Below are 9,862 nucleotides of genomic sequence, written 5' to 3'. Positions count from 1 at the left end.
GTCAGATGTCCGGGACGTATATCAGATCCCCTCGTGAGCACCATTGGTGTGAAACAAGGATGCACACTCTCACCGACTCTATTTGGGCTATACATTGATGAGATAGCAGAGTTTATTCAACAGCGAGCCGGTGGAGGTATAGATCTCAGTGGAGCCACAGTTCATATCTTACTATATGCAGATGACATTGTGTTGGTCTCAGACTCAGCTTAGGGATTACATCAGCATTTATTAGCATTGGATGATTTTTGCATACAGAGAGGCATGACAGTGAACCTTGGTAAAACCAAGGTTCTTATATTCCATACATCAGCTCAGATACGCAGACAGAGTATTTTCATGGCAGCAAGAGGGAGTATTGAGGTCACTGGATCATATGTATATTTGGGAGTCACCTTTACAACAGCTTTAGGGATTTTCTTGATGATATAGGCAGCTCATGACCGCCTCACTAGAGGATACTCAGCATTGGCTCTTATGGAGCGACAGTGTCATCAGGCACATTTCCAGGAGCCCCGCACCAAGGGGTGGCTCTTTGATACTCTAGTCACTCCAGCACTGATGTATGGAGCAGCTATATGGGGGCCAGGCCTTGCCGATTATGTATGGACATTGATGGAGAGACCTCAGGTGATCATGATATCTAGATTGATTTGCAGCAAGGCCTCAGTCCCACATGACATTGTGCGAGCAGAGCTTGCCACACCGCCCATGCTAGTCGAGGCATTATTTCAGACAGTCTGCTTCCTACACAGATTTCAGGATATGGACAGAGATCGCATTGCATACAGAGCATATATGGCATCTCAGGAGATGGCTCGAGCGGGGGATACCACATCATGGTATGCACAGACTAGAGCTTGGTTTGACAGACATGGGCTGGACATTGATAGACTCCCACCTCTTCTATATGATACTCAGGCTCCCACTTACACCCTCTCTCTCTCTGAGAGGAATAGAGTCATCAGACAGGAGATATGGCATATTTATATACAGAGGACATGGGTCAGCCTTGCACAGCCACTACCATCGAAGATGGCACATTATTATACATAGTTCTTGAGCATATTAGAGTAGGGATTCATAGAGATTCTGAGATATATGCAGATCTATATGCCACATCAATTGAGAGTTCTTATTGGACAAATCAGGGTATCATCACATTAGCTTATGATTGAGAGTGGCAGAGCCAGTGGCGTCCCATGGGAGGAGAGGATATGCCCCCTTTGCAGATCAGAGGTGGAGAGTGAGGAGCATTTTGTTCTCAGATGCTCGGCATACTCAGAGTTGAGATCTAGATACACATTGAGCAGCTCACTTGAGGGATGTATGACTGATATGGATCAGAGATCATTTGGCCATTTTCTGGGAGAGGCATGGCACATCAGAGAGCAGAGCACACAGCGGGTCCCAGTCAGAGAGGGGCCCACCCAGACGACTATTACACAGTTCTTTCAGACAGACAGAGTGAGAGCTACTATACCAGCCCCCAACCAGACCTCCAGGCTCACACTACAGCAGGCTGAGGACCAGCGTACCTGACGCCGCACGAGGATCCGTGGGTTTCGGACCCCACAACCACACCGACAGGAGATCCGGAGGATTCTTGATCTACATTTCTTCCCCACACTTAACACTTCCATAAAACATCATTCATTAGACTCGTAACCCTTTCTTCTCTCTTCTCCTCTCTCTCAAGCTAATAAACCATTAGAATTCCCCTCATAAATCACCCTCAAATCATCCTTAATTGTGGTAGTAATGTATGAATTCTCACTACTCTCTCTCCATTATTGCTAGATATGATCTTATTTTATAAAGATTCTCTATATCTTTTTATAGGAGAGATCTTGGACTCAAGCTATGAGGGGGAGAATGGAGACAACTCACTTATGATAGAACTTGATTAAGTACAAAATTGGTCAACAAAACATCTAGATGGAGCTTCCACATTGGTGGAACCACCTTAATGTAGCTTTGGTGGTGTTAATTCCTATTCTATCTTAACCTCCTCCCTGAACACCCTCAAGGCCTATATAAAGAGACCTTCTCCTTTGTAATTTGCAAGAGAGAGCCAAGAGGACTTCTTCAGCTCTATTGAGCCTTCCCCATTCTCTCTCATGAGTTTATGCAGTTCATTCCTTTATTATAGCTTATGCATGCTCTACTGTGTAATAAGGCCATGCTATTGGTGTCCATATTGTATATATTGGTTATGTCTTGAGGGTTCTCCATCTCTTGTGCCCTCTTAAGTTTTATTGATTCATCTATTTTTTGTAGCTCTCTCTCTCTCTCTCTCTCTCTCTCTCAGTTTTCCTCTCTTCTCCCTCACAAGCTCCTCTCCCTCTTGCATAGCGTCCTACTCTACTCTTCCATGACTAGATGGTGCCCTTACCTCATTCACTTTGTGGAAGAAGGGAGTTTGGCATATTATAGAGGCTGCCATACTGAATTTCCTTCGTCAGTGGCAAAGAACAGTCAACAACACCTTTGGTGACATCTCCCTAGAGGAGTTGAAAGTATTCATTGATGACTTGGGGACAGCCACTGTAAGAGAAAGGCAGTTGATTATTTTGTGGAAGTCTTTCGAGAGTTGCAGACAATTTTGCATAGCTCTCAACCTACGAAAGTGTGTCTTTGGAGTGCCTTATGGGCTATTGTTAGGCCATGTGGTCAGTTCCGTAGGAATTGCAACTAACCCTGAAAAAATCAAGGTCATAGTCGCCATGAGTCCGCCACATGCTCCAAAGGAAGTGCATAGCTTTCTATCATTGGTAGGATATTATTGGAGGTTTATCAATGCCCCAGCAGAAAGAACATTGCCAGTGACGAACCTATTTTCTTTTAACTGTCAGTTTACATGGAATGATGCTTACAAAGTATCTTTTGACGATGTGTAGCAGGAGCTTGCCAAAGCACTTTTTTTAAAAGCACTTAAAAGAGGCGAAATGTTCTATATATTTTCAGTAGCAATCATGTATAGTATCTGCTGTTTATTCCAAATTTGGGAGGAGAAGTGGTACCATTTGATAGCTTTTGCTAGTTGAAAGTTGGGCATATTGGAAATTAATTATACCTATATGGAGAAGTTTGCCTTTTGATGGTATTTGTGACCAAAAAGTTCAGGCACTACATTCTTTATGAGAAGGTGGTTTTTTACACGAAGGTGGAAGGGCTTCAATTGTTATTGAATAAGTTATAGCCGCCTGATCGCTTAGCAAAGTGATTAATCACTTTGCACAAATTTGATTACAAGATTAAGAGCAAGCCGCCAAAGCTTCAGGGCATTGTTGAGTGTCTTGTGGATTTCGGAGAGCCAAAAGAGGTCTCAACTGAAGGAAGTGATATGGAAAATTTGTTCAAGATTGATACAACGTCTATTCCCTCCTGGTATGCTGCTATAACGCACTATCTTTCTACAAAAGAGACTAGAGCTACTTTATCAAAATCAAAGAAGAGGAAAATTAAACAGTAGGCATTGAAATTTTCCTTGATTGCAGGAACACTATATCGGTAGGGTGTTGATGATATCTATCACCGATGTGTGATGCCTGACGAGGTTCCATTTATATTAGAAGAGTGCCATGACTCCGCTTGTGGAGGGCACTTTGCTAGGTGGTTAACGGCACAGAAGGCTTTAAGAGCTAGATATTAGTGGTCGTCCATCTTCCAAGATTCATTTTACTATGTCAAGAGATGTGATACATGTCAAAGACATGACAGTAGAGAGAATAGGAAGCATCCACGTATGTTGATTATGGCTACCCTTCCATTTGAGAAGTGGGGCATTGATTTCGTGGGACCTATTACCCCATCGCCTGCCACTCAGAAAAGATATATTATAGTAGCAAGTGATTACTTTACAAAGTGGTCAGAAGCATGGGTGACGAGGTAGAACAACACAAAAGATATTGCGAGTTTCCTACTTAAGTAGATCATCTGCCATTTTGGTCCACCAAAGGAAATAGTATGGGACCGTGGAATCCATTTTTTGAAAAAGGTGATTAAAAGCCTGATTGAAGCATGAAAAATTAAGCATAATAAGATGACCCCCTATAATCCGCAAGCAAATGGACAAGTTGAAAGTACCAATAAGCAGCTTGCAGGTATCCTATCCAAGATAGTCTCCGGAAAGAAGTGGGACTGGGATACAAAATTATATGTGGTGGTTTGGGCGTATAATATGATGTTCAAACGAGCCATTTGCCACACCCCATTCAAATTAGTTTATGGGGAGGAGTGTGTCTTGCCCTTAGAAATTGAGTTGATGACCACAAGATTCGCAATCAATCATTCTTTGGGTGATGAAGATGCCCTATTTGAGCGGTTTACGACTATAGCCCACTTGGACGAACTTAAATTGTAGAGTCTGTTGTACCAGGAGATGGCTAAACATCAAATAAAGTGGTTGCATGATCTAAAAGCAAAGAAATATACCTTTAAGAAAGGGTAGTTAGTTCTATACTATGATGCACTTAGGGAGCTATTTCCAGGAAAGCTGGAACCTAGATGGGATAGCCCTTACAAGATAGTTTGGTTAGGTAAAAATAAGTCCACGGCTTTATTAGCTGATCTATAGGGAGTGGAATTTAAGAATAAGGTTAATCTTAATAAGATTAAACCTTATTATTTTTTAATATGCTAATGCACTAAATGCATTGCAAGTCTATGTTGGGGTTGATTTGAGACTTGTAGGAGAGCTTAAACTAGTTGATGGGGCAATTAATCCCTTATTTGGAGCACCCATATTTCAAGCAAAGATATCATCAGGGGAAGCTTATCTAGTGGAGCAAAGGATACAAAGTGATTGAGCAAGAAGACGGTACCTTTGTTTGGGAGATCAAAGTTTTCTGCCATCACTGTTCACAAATTTTGACAAGCATCCTTGTTGAGTTTAATGAAGAAGGTGGGATGGAGCAGTCAGTTCATCCTCTAAATATGTTGAATTTTGACTATCATAATTACGAATAGTGAGGTTCTTGATGGCTAGCTATGTAAACCCATTATGGACGTATACGTTATATTTTGATGGAGCATCCCGAGGGCCTTAAAAAAAAGGAGTGTTGGAGTAGTTATTCGAGATCCCCGACGTAGGGTGGCAATGAAATTAGCTATTTATCTTGGGGTAGGATTCACTAACAACATGGCAGAGTATAAAGCCTTGATTATGGGACTGAATATTGCCAAGAAAGGTGGTATTTGATGGTTGTTGGTAAAGGGGGATTCCCAACTGATCTTAAATCAACTTAATGGGACATATATACAGTCCAGAATCCTATCCTTCGTATGTATAATCGAACTGCTATAACCCTACTTGATGAATTTGAGAGCGTATCTCTTCAACTCATTCCATGTTATTGGAATTAGTTTGCGGATTCCTTAGCTAATTTTTCTTATAAAAATGACATTTTCTTCAACTGTGGTCCTAGTTCGGATATCGCTCTTGATAACGAGACGGGATGTGGTCGCTTGTGGGAAATGTTATCAGACCACGCATTATATGGTAGGTGATGGTTGATATGGGTAATGCGAAGATTGGCCGAGACCCATCTACCGCTATTATCTTGGACCCATAGGTTAATCAGATGACATCTTATGTGTACGCCTCTTGCTATATATGCACGAGGTATGAGTCACAACTTGATGCATTTAGTTTAGGGCTGAGAGTCCTATTTTTCCCCTTGGAATGGAGCGTATTTTTATATATCTGCCTTCTTTCAAGGAGGGATCTATATGAGCTGGTTTGCTTGATTTATTTAGGCCAAGAGAGTCAGTTTTTTTAAGGTTTTAATTATCTATTTCCTTAGTCCATGAGGGCCAGTTAGTTTTTTCATGTCATGCTTGATTTCTTTAGGCCAAGTGGGCCAGCTAGTTTGCAGTGAAATGTGCTATTTCTTTAGGCCAAGAGGTCCCTATGTCTGTTTGGTGCAGGTACAATTAATGGTTTTTTGTTGTAGTGATTGCATCATACAGGTTGACGAAGTCGTTGGAGGGAGCCTTTGTTGTGAAGGAGCTTCTTGTAGCCATTCCAAGTGGTTTCGTTCCCTTTCCAATTCTTTTCCCTTAAGCAAATAGTGATATATGTGTGTGTAAGGGTTACTTTCTTTTGTTTGTTGGGGACCGGAACTCGAGGCATGAAGTCTCAAGTTTAGGCTCTGTATGTCTAGGGGAGACCTGAGTAGTCATTGGCTCCTGCAAAGGCATTGTCAAGTGTTAAAAGACCTGTTATGGCAGGAAATTCTAGTGACTCTATTCTACTGACCTTCCAGGCAACCATTCTAGGAGTTCCTGTTAGTTGTGAGGCACTTAGAGAAGCCTAGTAAATAATGATGGAAAGAGGCAAAACCCTAAATTTCTGAAAGACAATATATGAATATACGGAGGTGTGTAAAAAGAGGTTCTAACCCCTATAAAAATAGAAAAGGAAAGAAAGAAAAATCCTTGAGCTATTGTTTATCGCCTTGCAAAGGCCTGGTAGGTTCTTGGGGACAAGACAAGATCCGGGGACAATGCCTTGTCTTCTGAGGGGTGGCATCTAGCTGAAAAACAAAGAATACAAGAAAGTCGGAGCGAAAATAAAAGTGAGCAGAAGATACAAAAGGAAAATGAATAGTGTCACCTTGCAAGGGCTTGGTAGGTTCTTGGGTACCGAGACAGGACATGAGGCCAATGCCCTCTTCTCCTTCGGTCACTACACTCAGCTCCCTCCTTTTTACACGCCCGAGTATGGAAAAAGACGAGGCTAAAAGAGTAGTGTGCTAAAAGAGACTATTTCTTGATCAGGCTATAGGAGTTTTCGCCTAGTAGAAGCTCCTAGTTGAGTTGTCCTTAGTTAGGTAGGTAGTTCAGACCACCACTTAGGATGACCTCTTTGATAGTTCTTTTTAGCTTAACTGTGTTGGAGCAGTTGGTTAGTGACTAGCTTTAGACTTTCTGTCAGATTATGCTAGGCCTACTCCTTGTGGAATCATGCCTTGGTTTTGATAGGGGTAGGGTGCGAGCTGTGATGTGTTTTGTTGTGTATCTATTTTGTATCAACTTGATGCTCTTTGTGGTTGTGTTTATGTGCAGATCTATTCATGGGATTCGACGGGCTCAGTCGCCCTATTCTATGATCGCCAATGACAGATGATTTTTTATGCCAAGAAACGCTTAAAAATAGCCAAAATTTTGAATTTTATGGGAAAAATAGACTTCGTCGAAGGCGGCGGTTGCAATCAATACAATTTTAAGCGGCAATGCTCGGAAATGCTTAAAAGACCCACTAGATGACATTTGGTAAATTTTCATATTTTTTTGGCATGTCAGATGAGACCCTAGGAGATGCCCGGCAGTGGAGGACTTCAATATAGATGCCCAAAATTTTTCAAACCACGATTCGAACACCGAATGATGGAGAGGGAGTGCCCGAGAGGCCAAGACCCAAATGGCAAGTGGGAATGGACTTTAAAAGTCCAAAGGGCATGCCTTTTGGGGCTCCCTTTAGGAGCCCATACAAAAATAAAATTGGGGGGGGGGGGGGGGGAAGGGAGGGGGCCATTTTTCATGCGCAGAGACTAAGAGGAGGCACCATCATTTCGTTTGATGGAGAGGGGGGCTATGGAGGCTGTAAACAACCCCCCCCAACTGATCTTATGCTTGATCTACACTCCATCTTCACTCCCTATCACTTGATTCCACTCTTCAAATGGCTACCTAGTTGTGGAGATCAGAATTCAGTATTTCTCTCTCCTCTTTCTCTCTCCTGCATAGAGGCACTTCATGTGGCAAGAATCAAGAAGAGAATCGGGAGATGGATGCTTGTCGGAGAGGCACCGGATTGTCCCAAGAGGTTGAGGAGGCTGAAGGCTGAATATATATGCTGAAATCCATGGCTGGCAGGTCAATACATAGTCCCAGTTAAATATTCAAAAAACCTGAAACACGCAAAAAGGCAGTATGCTCTATTTTATGAAAGAATTTTTCTTGTTTTTTATCCTTCATGGTCTAAATGGTGTGCGTATGGGCTGAAATTTTATTTGAATGTTCCTTGCATTATGTCTGAGGGCTACAATCACTGTTATGTAGAAACCCTATTGATTTACATCAATTATAAATTTTTAAAACCCGAAAAACCACTAATTTTGATGAAAATTGATAGTTTCTTTGATTTTGAGTGGGAAAAAAAGAGTTGACATAGGATAAAATAAGAAAAAATTCCAAGTTTCAATTCAAATGATCACTCATTAGAAAAAAACCAAAAAATACATATTTTCTATTAAAAATAAAGAGAAAATATAGAAAAATGGAAAATTTTAGGTTTTTTGCATTTGAAAAAATGAAAAAATAAGATTTTTATATGTGAATGTCTAACAAGGATGAAGCATGAGGTTAAGCCTCGGTTTGGCCATTTTTATTTGTGTTAAAGTGTGTATTTATTACTTTTACATACAAAAAATGGCATAAAAGAACCTCTACACCTATGCACTGCAGCAAAATTTAAACAGTGAGGGGGAGGATGGTGTTATACAACCGTTTAAACACTGAAATAATACAAAGTCTGATTGTTCTCTTTATGCATAACATTTAGGATGCGGTTTATTTTGAAATAATGGATCTAGCAGCACAAGAGTTGCCTTGGTGCTAGGTTCCTACAACGAAGCATTGCGTATTAGTGGAAATTCATTAAAAGGGTTGTTTTTGCATGACACATAGGCTAATTTTATACCATAATTATTTGTACACAATCATCCACCATTGCATGAATCATATGCACATGGTATCTATTCCTGGCATGCATAGCACTTGGTTGAAGTATAAATGATCCACGCTGGAGAGAGTAAGGCACCCAAGCTATAGGTCGAGACGGTGGGTCCAAGGGGACAAGTAAGTGAGGACTAGTACATTCCTGGAAGGATATAATATTGGTACCAAGAGTGGAGTCTGTTCCGTATGTGTTATATATGTTCGCGATGCATCGAGGGGCCAATCCCTAAGATGTAGGAGGGTGGTAGTGGGGCAGCAGCAATCAGCCGAGGGGTGCCTCCTATGTTGTTCTACATGGTGAATTACACCAAAATGTATAGGGTCTCCCTCTGAGGAGTCCAAGAAGGTTAAGGGTTGGACTATAAACATGATACAAACACAAAATGTATGTACGATGGTAGGGCAATGTGTCTTGTAAACACTCCTAACCGCGAAGCGGTGGGGTTGTCTTGTGCATGTTAGAGGTCTGGCTAGTGCTATAGCTAGTGCAAGTCCATTTTAGGTCCCATCACCTGCTGAAAAATCCAGTGATGATGCAGTATGGTCCATTGATTCAGGGGCATCAGACCACATGACCCCTCACGGTGATTGGTTCAGTGACATGGTAGCTATTGAAAGACATGGTTATGTATACACAGGTGATGACACACAGCATAGCATTCAACATAAAGGCAAAGTGCCTCTTGTGATTCATGATGGCAGAAATTTTTTTTGCATGATATACTACATGTCCCATTCATAATGAAATGCATCTATGGGAGGCTCAAAGTACTATGTGACATTCATTGATGATTACAGTCGCTATACTTGGGTGTATATTCTGCACAGACAAATTCTGCAGACAAAGGATGAGGTGTTTGTTATTTTTCAATAGTTTAAAAAACAAGTTGAAAAGGAATTTGACTGCTATATCTCTTGCTTGAGATCGGACAGCAGGAGTATGTGTCAAATGAGTTTGACAATTTTCTAGCTGAAAATTGTATACATAGGCAGCTTACCTGCAGCTATACTCCACAGTAGAATGGAGTGGCTGAACATAAGAACAGGGTATTGATGGAAGGTTCTCGTGCCATGATGAATGAGAAGAAGATGCTGCTCTATTATTGGATTGAGGTTG

The sequence above is a fragment of the Lygodium microphyllum genome, chromosome 14 (assembly GCF_053477565.2).
Source record: "Lygodium microphyllum isolate KBCC chromosome 14, Lygodium_microphyllum_v1.1.10, whole genome shotgun sequence".
In the NCBI taxonomy this organism is placed as follows: domain Eukaryota; kingdom Viridiplantae; phylum Streptophyta; class Polypodiopsida; order Schizaeales; family Lygodiaceae; genus Lygodium; species Lygodium microphyllum.
The sequence above is the reverse complement of the archived record's forward strand: the minus strand, read 5'-3'. Positions refer to the sequence as shown.